General features: G+C 38.8%; 1 protein-coding gene across 2 annotated transcripts in view; it reads right to left on the reverse strand.

Annotated features, from left to right (window-relative positions):
• FGGY (FGGY carbohydrate kinase domain containing) overlaps positions 1–14850 on the reverse strand; it is a 441241-nt gene extending 426391 nt beyond the window's left edge. The window contains exon 1 of one of the 2 annotated variants that reach the window (XM_011941258.1): positions 14651–14850. The gene's annotated coding sequence lies outside the window, so the exon portion shown is untranslated. The remainder of the gene's footprint in view (positions 1–14650) is intronic. The other variant, XM_011941249.1, reaches the window with a different exon arrangement.
• Between the last annotated feature and the right edge of the window lie 127 nt (positions 14851–14977).

Genomic DNA, 14977 nt, shown 5'->3' on the forward strand with positions numbered 1-14977 from the left:
TTAAAGTTCAGGTTTGCCAAAAGCAATTGCAAAAAATGCCAAAATTGACAGATGGGATCTAATTAAACTAAAGAGTTTCTGCAGAGCAAAAGAAACTATCAGCAGAGTGAACAGGCAACCTACAGAACAGGAGAAAATTTTTGCAATCTACCCATCTGACAAAGAACTAATATCCAGAAGTTACAAGGAAATTAAACAAATTTGCAAGACAAAAACAAACAATCCCATCAAAAAGTGGGCAAAGGACATAAACAGACACTTCTCAAAAGAAGACCATTTATGCAGCCAACGAACATATTTTTAAAAGCTCAACATCACTGATGATTAGAGAAATGCAAATCAAAAACACGATGAGATACTATCTCATGCCAGTCAGAGTGGTGATTATTAAAAAGTCAAGAAACAATAGATGCTGGCAAGGCTGTGGAGAAACAGGAATGCTTTTACACTGTTAGTGGGAATACGAATTAGTTCAACCATTGTGGAAGACAGTATGGCGATTCCTCAAGGATCTGAAACCAGAAATATCACTTGACCCAGCAATCCCATTACTGGGTATATACCATTCTCCATGATCCAGTTAATACAGACTACCTGATGTCACAATAAATCCTACTGTGGAAAACATTAGATATTAACTGAAAATGCTCTGCCCCCTACCTTCCTTGTATGAATACAATGCATTGTAATGTAGTAGTCAGTGGAATTACTGGGTTGTGGAGAAGAGGATTATGAACATATAAAATAGTCAAATATCTTTTAAAATAAAAAGACCATAAAAAAATTTTCTTCCTCTGCAGAGTTCTAGCAGCATTATGAGCAAGCCTTCTATGTGGCTTGTGGCTGAAGCACCATGCTCCTCTTTGGAGCAGTCTCCCTCCCAAGCAGGGGACCCCATTTAAATAGGAACACACACTGAGGAGAGAAGGACGATGGAGAGAGGGTCCACCCAACAAGTGGATCAACAGAGTCAGTCCATCTTCTACAAACCCAATGGACACCTCAAGTTCCCTAAATGCAGACATTTAAATGTGATAGTGCCTTATTCCTGTGCCAGGACCCCGGAGACAGAAAGGGAGATAGCGGTGGGGAGGTTGGGGGGACTCATTTCCTAATTCTAAATGTAGAATTATTTCATTTTAATCCCTAATATGCCAATTACAAAACTAGGCCCATAATGGGGAAATGATACGCAAATTTAGTGATTTCTTCTTACACAGATTCTTCCTTTTGAAATGTGAATTCCTGACCTCTCTTTGAGTTCTGAATAATTTAAACATATACATACAGTTTCTCCCCTCATTGCTTTCTTCTTCAAGAGGTTTCTGTTGATTTGCTGACATAATTAACTATGAAATGATTTTCTATAGAACCAGACTCTCAAAGCAATGCTATTATCATTAGCATATTGGCCGAAATCCACAGTTTTTCCCAGAAAGTCACTCAAATTAAAACAACAAAAGAACCTACCAATGTTACTGACTGCTGCAAGATCTCAGCAAATTCAAGAGGAGCTGAGGACAGTATCAGGTAAAGCAACAAAATCCATTATCCTTGTGATCATGCAGAATTCCTTCCTCAGAGGCAATGCCAAGCCACAGATGGGTTGAAGTCTTTGGCCTCTTCTTATGTTTACCTGTTTATGAAGACTGGTCTGGTAGCTTTTTTTTTTTCTCACTCTGTCACCCATGCTGGAGTGCAGTAGTGCAAGCTCCACTCACTGTAGCCTCTGCCTCTCGGGTTTCAAGCAATTCTCTTGCCTCAGACTCCCAACTAGCTGGGATTGCAGGCACATACCACCACACCCAGCTAATTTGTTTTTGTATTTTTAGTAGAGACAGGGTTTTGCCATGTTGCCCAGAATGGTCTCGAACTCCTGGCCTTAAGTGATCTGCCCATCGTGGCCTTCCAAAGTGCTGGGATTACAGACATGAGTCACCATGCTTGGCCCTGGTCTTGTAGCTTTAAGGCCAAAGGTGAAAGGCCTAAAGAATGAATTATTTGAAGATTAAACATTAGACTTGACCATTCCACAAACATGTCTCTGTCAAAAGTACCACTAGCTAAAGTACAAGCTTAAACAGCACCAATGCTTCTTCCGCCCGAAATAAAGCCTAGTATCTTTATTTGCCCCACAAGGACCTCTAAGCTCAGGTCCCTGCCTGCCTCTCTTACCTTAGCTCCCGGCCTCTCTCCCTAACCTCAACCTTCATACATCAGTGCTACAAAACTACTAGAAACTATTCGAAGGAAGGCTTGGTGCTTTTATTCATACTGTTCCCTCTACCTATAATGCAAAGAATACAAACTTACAGTTCACAGAAAAATAAATACATAGGAATCTTTCAACTCACAAATAGTGTAGGAATATAAATCAAAACAACACTAAGATCTAATTTTACATCTAACAAATAGGAAATTGAAAATTTTGATAATACCCACTTGGCAAAAGTGTGGAGAAACAGGCAGTTTCATACACTTTTCGTAGAAAAGTGATTCCACCTCTGATAGAATAATTTAGTATTATCTGTCCACTTTTAAAATCAAGTCTTTTACCCAACAGTTTAACTTCTAAGAATTTATCATCTAAGAATTTATGCACTGGCTCACCAAAAAGATACACAAAAACATCCACCACAACCTTTTTATGTAAATACAAGAACATATCCACAAACACCCTAGAAGGAAATTAAATGATTATTAATAGGGGACTTTCCAAAATTGGTACATCAGTAGTTGTTAAAAAGCATGAGAAAAAAAGAAAGCTGCTAATTATACATTACTAACTAAAAAAGCAAGTTCTTAGATGGTACAGTACGACCCCACTGGTATTATTTTTTAATAAATAATAGAGCAAAAGCTCTATTTTCTTCATGCAATACAGTGGTTCTCAAAGTTTTATTTTCTCAAATTTTAACAGGGCCATTGGTGGTCTCTAGAAGAGCAGCAGCATTAGTATCACCAGGGAACTTGGTAGAAATTCAAAGTCAGGCCCCCTTCCAGCTCCAATGACTCAGAAACACTGCAGTGGGGTTCAGCAGTCTGTGCTTTAAAAAGGCCTCCAGGTGATCCTGATGGATGCTAGAGTTTGAGAACCACTGTACTGTATAAAGACCTATCATAAAAGATTTCAGGAAAGACACACAAAACCTGCTTACTGTAATGACATCCAGCAAAAAGAAATACAGTGGAGGTTTCGAGGCCATTTACCTTTCCCTCTCTGGGCTGTCGGAATGTTCTCAATGAGCAGCCATTACAGTAATAGGAAGGAAGACCTTCTCTGTATTGAGGTGAACTGTGCTTTGTATAGCTTCTACCCTCTAGTCCTAATTTTTATCCCAAAGGATCATCCAAACTGCCTTTTTCACCCTTATACATGGGCTACCCTTTCAAATGTTTTAAGATGACTCTCATGACCTCCTATAGGGTCTTCTTTTCTCCATGCTATACATTTGCAGTTCCTGTAACTTTCCTCCATGACATGCAGAAAAGAGAAGCAGCAGCATTAAGAGAAATAAAAGAAAAAGAGAAGCAGCAGCATTAAGAGGCACTAACCATATTTAATTAGAATGATCTTCAGTTACCCATGTTTCCACATGACACTGCATGGAGATGAGATAAGCTGGGCTAGCTGCACATGGTAAGCACATGGCAAGTCTTCCTTTTCCCTCTACCTTTCTGGAGGCCCCCTGGATACAACACATGCTGGGACATATCACTGGCCCATCCAGCCCAGCATCCAAACTCTGACAAGGATAAGTTGTTCTTGATAGCAACAAACTATCTATGACACTGACATAAAAAATAATCTGCTCCTTAAGGGAGAAGGCAAAGGGAGCTGGGGCATCTTCACAAACTGTCTTTGAAGGGGAACTCTGAGGTAATCCTTGTCAAATACACTATTCTTCCCTTAAGGGTTCACTAGAATTAGTGTTATTTGTGTTTTATCAATATGTACCTTCACATGAATCCAAATGTTTCTTAGACATACTTATATTTTGAGCCAACCCTCGTCTTACATCAATAAATTTCTTATGAACATTTACTCTGTGCAAGATGTGATGCCAGTGACTTATTAGATGGCCTTGCTAATCTTTTCTGCAACTTTTAGATGGGAAACCAAGGTTCTGAGCAGTTAGGTCACCTGCCAGAGTCAAAGAGTCAGTGAATAACAGAGAAGGATTTCAACCCTATGTTCTTTCTACTATGTCACATGACAGTTTTTTAAAGATCCTGAAAATAGCCTTATTCAAATGTCAAAGCTGCCACATAATTCTACAATCCCAACATTTGGTTAACTAGATTGAGTTTGATCTGTCTAAGTCACTCTTTATTTATTTATTTACTTTTGAGACAGGGTCTCACTCTACCACCCAGGCTGGAGTGCAGTGGTGCAATTATATAGCTCACTGTAGCCTCAGCCTCCTGGGATCAAGCGATTCTCCCACCTCAGCCTCACGAGTAGCTGGGACTACAGGTATGCACCATCATGACACAATAATTTTAAATTTTTTATAGAAACGGGGTTTTGCCATGTTGCAGCTCGTCTCGAATTCCTGGGCTCAAGCTATCCTCCCACCTTGGCCTCCCGAAGTTCTGAGATTACAGGCATGAGCCACCATGCTTGGCCTCATTCTTCATTTTAAAGACTTTTGTCATCTTCTCAATTTTTGTCTTGCAATATCCAGTCAGTAACCGAGTCCTTTCTTAATCTCTCTCCCATAGCCTGTTCAGCAGAATCCAAGCTACTCAGCTCTCCAGCCTAGTCTGCAAAGGATTTCAGTGTAGCTCAGCCCCAAATCTAGATGGTTAAGGGACTGGTAATATATTTAGCCTGAACAATTTTTATTTGGTTTTCCTATCCTTCCTAAGCCCACTCTATACACGTCACTGTATATTCCTCCCCAACTACATATCCATTCTCCAGCTTCTCTCCCCGCTATCTGTCCTGGGGACAATAGTCTGGATCTCCAAGACTCTCTAATCCTCTGTCTTTTAGTTGGGTTTGAGCAATGGAGAGCTCTAGCTGAAGCCTCAAAGGAAGGAGGAGAGTAAGGTCAGGCCTCCTTTCCCATAGAGTTGGCCCGGGCCAGCTGCTTCTCTTGGGCCAAAATAACTCTCCAGGCAGCCTTCTCCACACGATTTCTCCTTTTGGGTTCTGGTAACCAGTCCTTCCCTCACCCTTTTGGGTCTAAGGATGTAACAGTCTTCTTGTTCAGGCATTCAGGCTGCCCTCACCTTACTCAATAGTTCTTTTATTGAAAATTATCCTAATTTAGGTATATCTTATGTTTTTCCCTCTGATATACTTCCTTCACCATGCTCTTAGCACCCTGAAGTGGTAAAAGTTCCCCTTTATTACTGGTACCCGAGTACCTCAAAAATCCCTTCCTCATATCTTCAAATAGTCCTTTCTTTACATTTTCCTCAAAAATTCTAGTTGAATGCTTCCAATTTCAGCCAAGATGCAGTAACAGGAATCATATTTACCTCCCAGCTTAAAACAATGGGGGAAAAAATAGAAAACGAAGATTCTCATGACATTGGACACGCAACAGAGTAATAACACAGAGATGGGAAAAAATGAAATAAGTCCTTCAATGGTTCAAGTTTAATCCCTGGGAAATGTCTGCAGATGGTGGCACAAGAAGGACAAACACAGGCCAAGCCCAGCAGTCTCCCTGAGTTGAGGAGACAGCGCCGAAAGTCTGTGGCGAACAAAAAGGCTAGAATCTTAGGCAAGAGAGGAGAGAGCTGCAGAGAAGAATTCCAGAGAATTGCAAAGGTACTCCCCAAGTATTCAGGAGAGTACTAATCATCCATACTAATGCATCCATATGTGAAAACAATCTGAGGCAGAAGCACCAAAAAGGATTAGAGTGAACAAATCAGTGGGCTTCACACAAGGTCAGGAAGAGTTCTATTCATAACAGCCGGAGTAGAAAGCCCCATAACTCACAGGGAATTGGGTAGAGTATAAATTCTACCAAATATTTAAAGAATTAATACAATTCTTCTTGAACTCTTACAAAAAAATTAAAGAGGAAGGAATACTTCCAAACTCATTTTATGAGGCCAGCATTACCATTACTCTTAAACTAAAGCTAGACAAGGACATTATGAGAAAAGACAATTACAGGCCAATATCCACAATGAACACAGATGCAAAAATCCCCAATAAAATACTAGCAAACCAAATTCAACAGCACATTAAAAAGATCATTCACCATAATCAAGTAAGTAACTATCCTTGTAATGCAAGGATGACTCAACGTATGCAAATCAGTAAATGTGATACACTACATTCACAGAACAAAGGATAAAAATACTATATCTCAATAGATTCTGCAAAAACATTTGACAAAATTCAACATACTTTCACAATAAAAACTATCAACAAATTAGATATAGAAGGAATCCACCTCACATTATACAGACCATATATGACAAGCCCAAAGCCAATATGATACTCAACATTAAAAAGCTGAAAGCTTTTCCTTTAAGATCAGGAACAAGAGAGAATGCCCACTCTTACCACTATTATTCAGCACAGTATTGGAAGTCCTAGCTAGAGCAACTACACAAGAAAAATAAATGAAAGGCATCCAAATTGGAAAGGAAGGCATAAAATTGTCTGTTTACAGATGACATGATGTTATATGTAGAAAACCACCCAAAGACTCAAAAAAAACTGCTAGAATAAATTAATTCGATAAAGCTGCAGAATACAAAATCAACATACAAAAATCAGCTGCATTTCTATTCACTAACAATGAACTATGCCAAAAAGAAACTAACAATCCCACTTAGAAGGGCATCGAAAAGGAAAAAATAGGAAAAAACTTACCAAGGAGGTGAAAGATCTGTCTATTGAAAACTATAAACCTATGATGAAAGAAACTGAAGAAGACACAAATAAACAGAAAGAAATCCACGTTCATGGATTGGTAGAAATAATATTGCTAAAATAACCATACTACCCAAAGTGATCTGCAGATTCAAAGTAATGCCTATCAAAATACCACTGGCATTTTTCAAAAAAAATAGAGAAAAACAATCCTAAAATTCATATGGAACCATAAAAAACTCCAAATAGCTAAAGCAATCTTGGGAATGAATAACAAAGCTGGAGACATCACACTTTCCAATTTCAAATTATATTACAAAGTCATGCGGGGAGGGATTGCATTGGGGAGTTATACCTGATATAAATGATGAATTGATGGGTGCTGACGAGTTGATGGGTGCAGCACACCAACATGGCACAAGTATACATATGTAACAAACCTGCACGTTATGCATGTACCCTAGAACTTAAAGTATAATAAAAAAAAAAAAATCTTACAATAAAAAAAAAAAACACAAAGTCATAATAATCATAACAATATGGCGCTGGAATAAAAAGAGACATATACACTAATGGAACCAATAGAAAACCCAGAAATAAACTACTCATATACAATCAACTACTCTTTGACAAAAGCAACAAAAATACACAATGGGGAAAGGGAAGTCTCTTCAATAAATGGTGTTGGAAAAACTGGATAGTCACATGTGAAAGAATGAAATTGAACCCTTATACTACACACAAAAATCAACTCAAAATGGATTACAGATGTAAACCCAAGACCTGAAACCTTAAAACTCATAGAAGAGAACAGACAAAAAACTCCTCCACATTGATCTCGGCAATGATTTTTTGGATATGACATCAAAACCATGGGCAATAAAAGCAAAAATAAACAAGTGAGGCTACATCAAAGTTTCTGCACAGTAAAGGAAACAATCGAGAACATGAAAAAGCAACCTCTAAAAGAGAAAATATTTACAAATCATATATCCCAATAAGGGCTTAAAATCCAAAATATATTTTTAAAAATGTATACAACTCAAAATAAGTAACTTGATTTCTTTTAATGGGCAAAGAACTTGAATAGACATTTTCCCAAAGATGACATACAAATGCCTAATAGGTATATAAAAACATGCTCACCCATGACTAATCATCAGCAAAGTGTACATCAAAAGCACAATGAGAAATCACTTCACACCTATTATGATAGCTATTATCAAAAGTCAAAGATTAAGTATTGATGAGAATATGGAGAAAAGGGAATTGTTGTACACTGTTGGTGGGAATGTAAATTGGTGCAGCCATTATGGCAAACAGTACAGAAGTTCCTCAAAATAATAAAAATAGAACTACCATATGATACAGTAATCTGACTTCTGGATATATATCCCAAAGAAAAATCACTACTTGGTGTATTAGCTGTACTCCCATGTTCATTGCAGCATTACTCACAATAACTAAGATATGAAAACAACTTTAATGTCCATAGGTGAGTGAATGAATAATGAAAATGTCATACATATATATGCAATGGAATATTATTCTGCCTCAAAAAAGATTCCTGCTGTTTGCCAAAACACGGATGAACTTGGAGTACAACATCCTAAGTGAAATAAGCCAAGAACAGAAAGAAACACTGCATGATATCCCTTATATGTAGAATCTAAAAAAGTCAACTCATAAAAACAGAGAGGAGAATGGCAGTTACCAGGGATTGAGGAAATGGGGAGATGTTCATCAAAGAATACAAACTTTCAGTTATTAGAAAAATTTCTGGAGATCTAATGTACAACATAGTGATTACAGTTGATAATTCACTGTATACTTTAAATGTGGTAAGAGAGTAAATCCTAAGTGTTCTCACCACACAAAAAAAGACTAACTACATGAGGTGATGGATATAATTAGCTTGATTGTGGTAATCATTTCATAATGTATATCAAATTGTGTTGCACATCTTGAGTATGTACAATTTTTACTCGTCAATCATACATCAATAAAGCTGGGAGGAAAAGGAAATGGATAACCCGAACAGTCCTATATTTATGTAATCAAACGACTTTGTATTTAGCCTCCTGCCCCCAAAAGAACAACTCCATGCTCTAATGGCTTCACTAGTGAAATCTACTAAACAGGGTTTTGTGTTTTTTTTGGAATTGTGAATGGATTTTTTAAAACTTGTTTATAAGATTCGGTTAAACTTTCAATAAACTGAATAAAGTTCAATTTTATTTAAATGCTTTAGATTTGCATTTTTTATATTAATAAATTATTTTTTTCTAATCCTCCTTCCTCCTACCCCCAACCCTCAAGTAGATCTCAGTGTCTGTTGTTCCCCTCTTTGTGTCCATTTGTTTGCATTGTTTAGCTCTCACTTGTGAAAACATGCAGTATTTTTGGTTTTCTGTTTCTGTGTTAGCTGGCTCAGGATAATGTTCTCTAGCTCGCTCCATACATGCTGCTGTAAAGGACATGATCTTGTTCTTTTTGTGACTGGATAGTATCCCATGGTGTATATGTACCACATTTTCTTTATCCAATCTACCACTGATGGGCATTTACATTGATTCCATGTCTTTGCTATTGTGAATAGTGTTGCAATAACATTTAAGAAACAAAAATACCAATTCTACATAATCTCTTTCAGAAAAAATCAAAATGGAAGAAATACTTCCTAATTCATTCTATGAGGCCAGATTTACTGAGAGATCGGGTATTTAGATGATATAAGAAAACTGTAGATCAATATCCATCATAAGGATGGATACAAAAATTCTTCAAACTTCAGCTAATAAAATTCAACAATATAAAAAAAAGATAATATGCCGTGACCTGATAAATAGGGTTTATCTCAGGAACACAAGATTTAACACTGGGGAAAAAAAAAAAATCAATACATGTAATTCAACACATTAAGAATCTTTTTTAAAAATACGAATGATCAGCCGGGTGCAGTGGCTCACGCCTGTAATCCCAGAACTTTGGGAGGCCGAGGCGAGCAGATGACCTAAGGTCAGGGGTTCAAGACCAGCCTGACCAACATAAAGAAACCCATTTCTACTGAAAAAAAAAAAAAATGGCTGGGTGTGGTGGCTCATGCTTATAATCCCAGCTGCTCGCGAAGCTGAGGCAAGAGAATCACTTGAACCCAGGAAGTGGAGGTTACAGTGAGCTGAGATCACGCCATTCACTGCACTTCATCCTGGGCAACAAGAGTGAAACTCCGTTTCAAAAAAAAAAAAATGATCACAACAGTCATAGGAAAAACAACAAAATTACAACATCCATTATTCCTTTAAAAAAATTCTCAGTAAGGTAGGAATACAATGAAACTTCCCAAACCTGATAAACCATATCTACAAAAGATATACAACTAGAATCATGCATCATACTTAATGATGAAAAAAATGAATGCATCTCCCTCAGATCAGGAAGAAGGCAAGATGTCAGCTCTCATCAGTTCTATGTAAAGCAATGGTTCTGGCTAGTGGAATACAGCAAGAAAAATAAAAGGCAACCTCATTGGAAAGGAAGTAAAACTATCTTTATTTATAGATGACAGGATCACCTAAATAGAAAATCTGATGGCATCTACAAAAAAGCTCTTAGAAATAATAAGCACGTTAGCAACATTTCAGGATACACGATCAATATACCAGTAGCAAGAAAACAATTGGAAATTAAATTTTTAAAATACATAAAATTTTAATATCATTTACAATATCATCAAAAAATAGGAAATACCTACAGATAATCCAACAAAGATGTGTAAGACCTATGTATTGAGAGCTACAAAATATTGCCTAGAGAAATAAGGAAGACTTAAATAAATGAACAGATATAATGTGTCCACGGGTCAGAAGACTTGGTATTTCAAATGTCAATTCTCCCCCCAAATTAACGTATTCATTCAATACAATTCCAGTTAAGATCTAAATAGGCCTTTATTTTGAAATGGACAAAGTGATTATAAAATTCATATGGAAATAAAACCTAGAATAACCAAAACAAATTTTAAAAAGAACAAAATTAAAGGACTTATACTAGCTGATTTCAGTACTTATTACAAAGCTATATTTATCAAGACCATGTGGTATTGGCATTAAAATAGACAAGAGATCAATTGAACAAAATAAAACACAAAATTGCGCCAATGTATACATGGTAAACAATGTATACATGATTTTTGAACAAAGGTGCAAAGGCAATTCAACGAAGATAGGCTTTTCAGCAAATGGTGCTGGAACCACTGGATAGCCATATGCAAAAAAAACTTTATTCCATATTTCATGTCCTATACAAAAATTATTTTAAAATGATCACAGATTTAATGTAAAACCAAAAATGACAAAACTTCTTTTAAAAATAGGAGGAATATTTGAAACCTTAGTTAAGCAAAGATATCTTAGATAAAACACAAAAAACATGATCCATAAAAAATCAGATTGGTAACATTTATTTAACCAAAATTATAAACTGGACTTCATCAAAATTAATGCTGATTTCAAAAGACACTGTTAAGAGACAAGCATCAAAATAAGATAAAATATTTGCAAGTTACACGTGATAAACAACTTAGAATAAAGAATTCTCAAAGCTCAATAAAAAGAAAATAAAAGGCTCATTTTTTAAAATGGACAAAAGATTTAAGATATACTTTACCTTAGAGGGTATACAAAGAGGAATTAAAAAGGGTACAAGCAATCTTTGGGGTTATTAGGTATGTTCTCTTGATGGTCATGATGGTTTTCATAGATATATGTATATAACAAAACTTCTGCAATTAGGCACTCTCAATAGGTACAGTTTATTGGATGTCAATTATTCCTCACTAAAGCTGCTACAAAATAGCCCACTCAAGAACACCCACTGATGACTACATTCCTTCTTATCCCTACACTCAATCAGTAATTAATTTCCATTAGATATGAGCTCTAAATTTCTCTTCAAAGAATATGTCAGTATGTTCAATTATTTTCTACTTTTAAACTTAACTTCCTCATAAAGCAACCTTTTTCGATCACCTGCTCCACTCAGACTCACTGACTCATTCCGATTACCTGCTCATTCTCCACCCTGACGCATTCTGATTTCCTACTCTGCCATAACCATTTTTCTCGCCAAAGCAGTCACCCCGTCACTCTCTTTAAATTAGCCAACTGTAATTAGTTTAGCCTGTGCAGCCTAACCCTAGCCAATAGGTGAACAACACAGCAGCAGGGGCCACATGCATCAGGAATAAAACCCCCTTCCCCTCCCTTGTCCAGGTGTGCGCTCACCATTGCTCCATCTGTGAGGGCACACTCTTCTATAGAAGTAAATTGCCTTGCTGAGAAGAAAAAAAGAAAATTTAATATTTAAGTGCTATTTCTTTTATGACACCAAAACTTTATAACATTCCTAACCATTCTATTTTCCTAATCTCTCTCCATTCCCATAACTATACACCCTAACACCTCTCTCACCTATATTACAATTACCTCTATCCAGGCTTCACCAATCCAATTCATTGTCCAAACTGCAGCCAGAATTAATTTTCTATAACATAAACCTGAGAGCATCACTGTTTGCCCTGAAGATATATTTCAAATCCCTAACATGATTCACCAGACCCTTCCTGATCTGGCCTTCACCCTCCCCAACCTCCTGTCAGGTGACTTTCCACCTCAGCCTTTCCTGTACAGCCATACTAATCAACCATGTGCCATGCTTCTGTAGTTCTGCACATGCTGTTCCTGGTTCATATAATCCCTCACCCTTTCTCCAGCCCACTGATACTTAGGCTTTGGAACTCAGCTCCAGCAGTCCCTTCCAGGAAGTCCTCCCCAATTGGCTTCCCCATGTTGAGCCATTTGCCCTTCTCTCAACTCCTGGGAGTCTTCTGCATACCTTTTCACTGTACTCATCTCACTATCACATAATCTCCCTCATCAAAGTGGACTGAAGCAAACTGGATGAAAGCTTAAAAGCAGAGACCAAGTCTTACTCATCTGCTCTTTCCCAGACATACGACCATTCTGGGCCCAAAGTATGAGGGCAAGATGAGTGAACAAATGAATACATGAAGAACTGATTTGGATGATCTCTTACACCACTTGGGTTGATTCTCCTCCATTATAAAAAGGTGGGCGGGTGAGAGAGTAAGTGATCTCTGTAGCACATTCTGGTAAAAGAATCATTTCAAATCCCCTTGGGGGTGGGGGTAGGGGATTCCACTCTAGCTAGGAGATTAAGGGCAAGATTCATTACCTCAAATTGTTTTAAAAACCAGCTGGTAATTGACTGTGATTTAAACTATTTAAATCAATAAGTGAAAGGTTAGGTAAAGGGAACTATTTAAACTAATAAGTGAAAGGTTAGGGAAAGGGAACCAAATTTCAGGAAAAGACAAGGCCCACAGCAAAAACTAACACCGCCTGGAAGGCCCAGCCTCCTCCCAGTAAACTTCTTAATTTCATCCAGAAAGACACAGCTCTCCACCCTCTGGGGTTATGCCCTTCTCCCAGCACACATGTTTTGACTTCCAAATCCAGCCAGGCAGGCTCCCAACCTCCCTCCCCCTCAAAATCGATCTCCAGGCCCAGCTGACCCCCTCTGATCTGTTCCCCAAATCATCCTTAATAACAGTGCTCTGGGCCTCCCACTAGGAGATCCTCCAAGAGCCAGGCCAGTGGCCATCAGGTCAAGAGCCAAGCATGAGGGCCCCATTAACAGGAGACTCCCAGAAGACCAAGCGGCAGTCATCTGGCTGGAAAATCCAGCAAGCAAGTTAAAAAGGAAAAAAATCAGGACATACACGTGGTGGATCATAGGAAAGAAGAGGAAAAGCAAGCAAAAACTATACAAAGTAAAACTCTACCATTTAAATAACAGCCACAAAATAAAAGACTCTCCCTTCTTTCATTATGATGTACAATTCAAAAGAATAAGCACCTCACCCCTCTTGGTCTCATACTTTAAAATTTAACCTAAGGATAACTGCTTTTCAGACTTTGGTCATGTCATGACTGACTCTTCAGGGAAGAAATCTGTGTTAAGATACACAAGCGCTTTAGTGGAAAACAGCCCAAGATGAGGGAAATTCACCATTTTGCACCTTGTCAATTTTTTTTTTTTTTTTTTTTTGAGGCGGAGTCTCTCTCTGTCCCCCAGGCTGGAGTGCAGTGGCACAATCTCAGCTCACTGCAAGATTAGCCTCCTGGGTTCACGCCATTCTCCAGTCTCAGCCTCCCAAGTAGCTGGGACTAAAGGCGCCCACCACCACGCCCAGCTAATTTTTTGTATTTTTAGTAGAGACGGGGTTTCACCGTGTTAGCCAGGATGGTCTCGATTCTCCTGACCTCGTGATCCGCCCGTCTCGGCCTCCCAAAGTGCTGGGATTACAGGCGTGAGCCACCGCGCCCGGCCCCTTGTCAATCTTTAAATAAAAAGGAAACGGATAAAAATGGAAAGATATCTCTAGGCCTTTCTACTCAGGACAACTGTAAGCAAACAGCATTATCTCATGTAAACTCAGCTGTGCGTCAAACATTATCACAAGTGCTGGAAGCGTTTAAAGCTACAAGCAACACTAGCCTAAAAATGCCTTCGGTAGCCAGACTTGAATTAAGGGCTCCTCAAATGCCGGGAAAATGCCCTACAAGGGTAAGCGGAGGAGAGAAAGAGAAAGGAATATAGTTAAATGGGCACTGATCAGAGAGGAAGCAGCACGGGTTCCAGACACCTAACGGGCAGCCTTGGGGATACAGTCAAGGCCGACCCTTCCCTTCCCTTCCCTTGAGTGGCCGGACGCCTCACCCAGAAGAGGACACAGGGGACTCAACAACGTCTCGGGAGCAACGGCCCGGCGGGTGTGAGACTAAGCGGCCAGAGGAGGAGGAAGGGGAGGAGGAGGAAGGACAGGAGGAGGTAACCACTGCGGGAAAAGGGAGGGAAGGGCCGGGCCGGGTTGGAGAAGCCTCTTTCTGGGCGTGCGCGCTAAGAGCCTGCGCGCCAGCAAAAGCCCCCGGCGCCCACGTGGGACTGAGAGGCGGGTCACTTACAGTACTTGTCCAATCTGAAATTATATTTTAGCTAGAGAGATTCTGCGCGTATCCGCGCCGAGCCCCACTGCGCCTGGGCAGG

This window comes from Colobus angolensis, unplaced genomic scaffold (genome assembly GCF_000951035.1).
Source record: "Colobus angolensis palliatus isolate OR3802 unplaced genomic scaffold, Cang.pa_1.0 Scaffold102, whole genome shotgun sequence".
NCBI lineage: Eukaryota > Metazoa > Chordata > Mammalia > Primates > Cercopithecidae > Colobus > Colobus angolensis.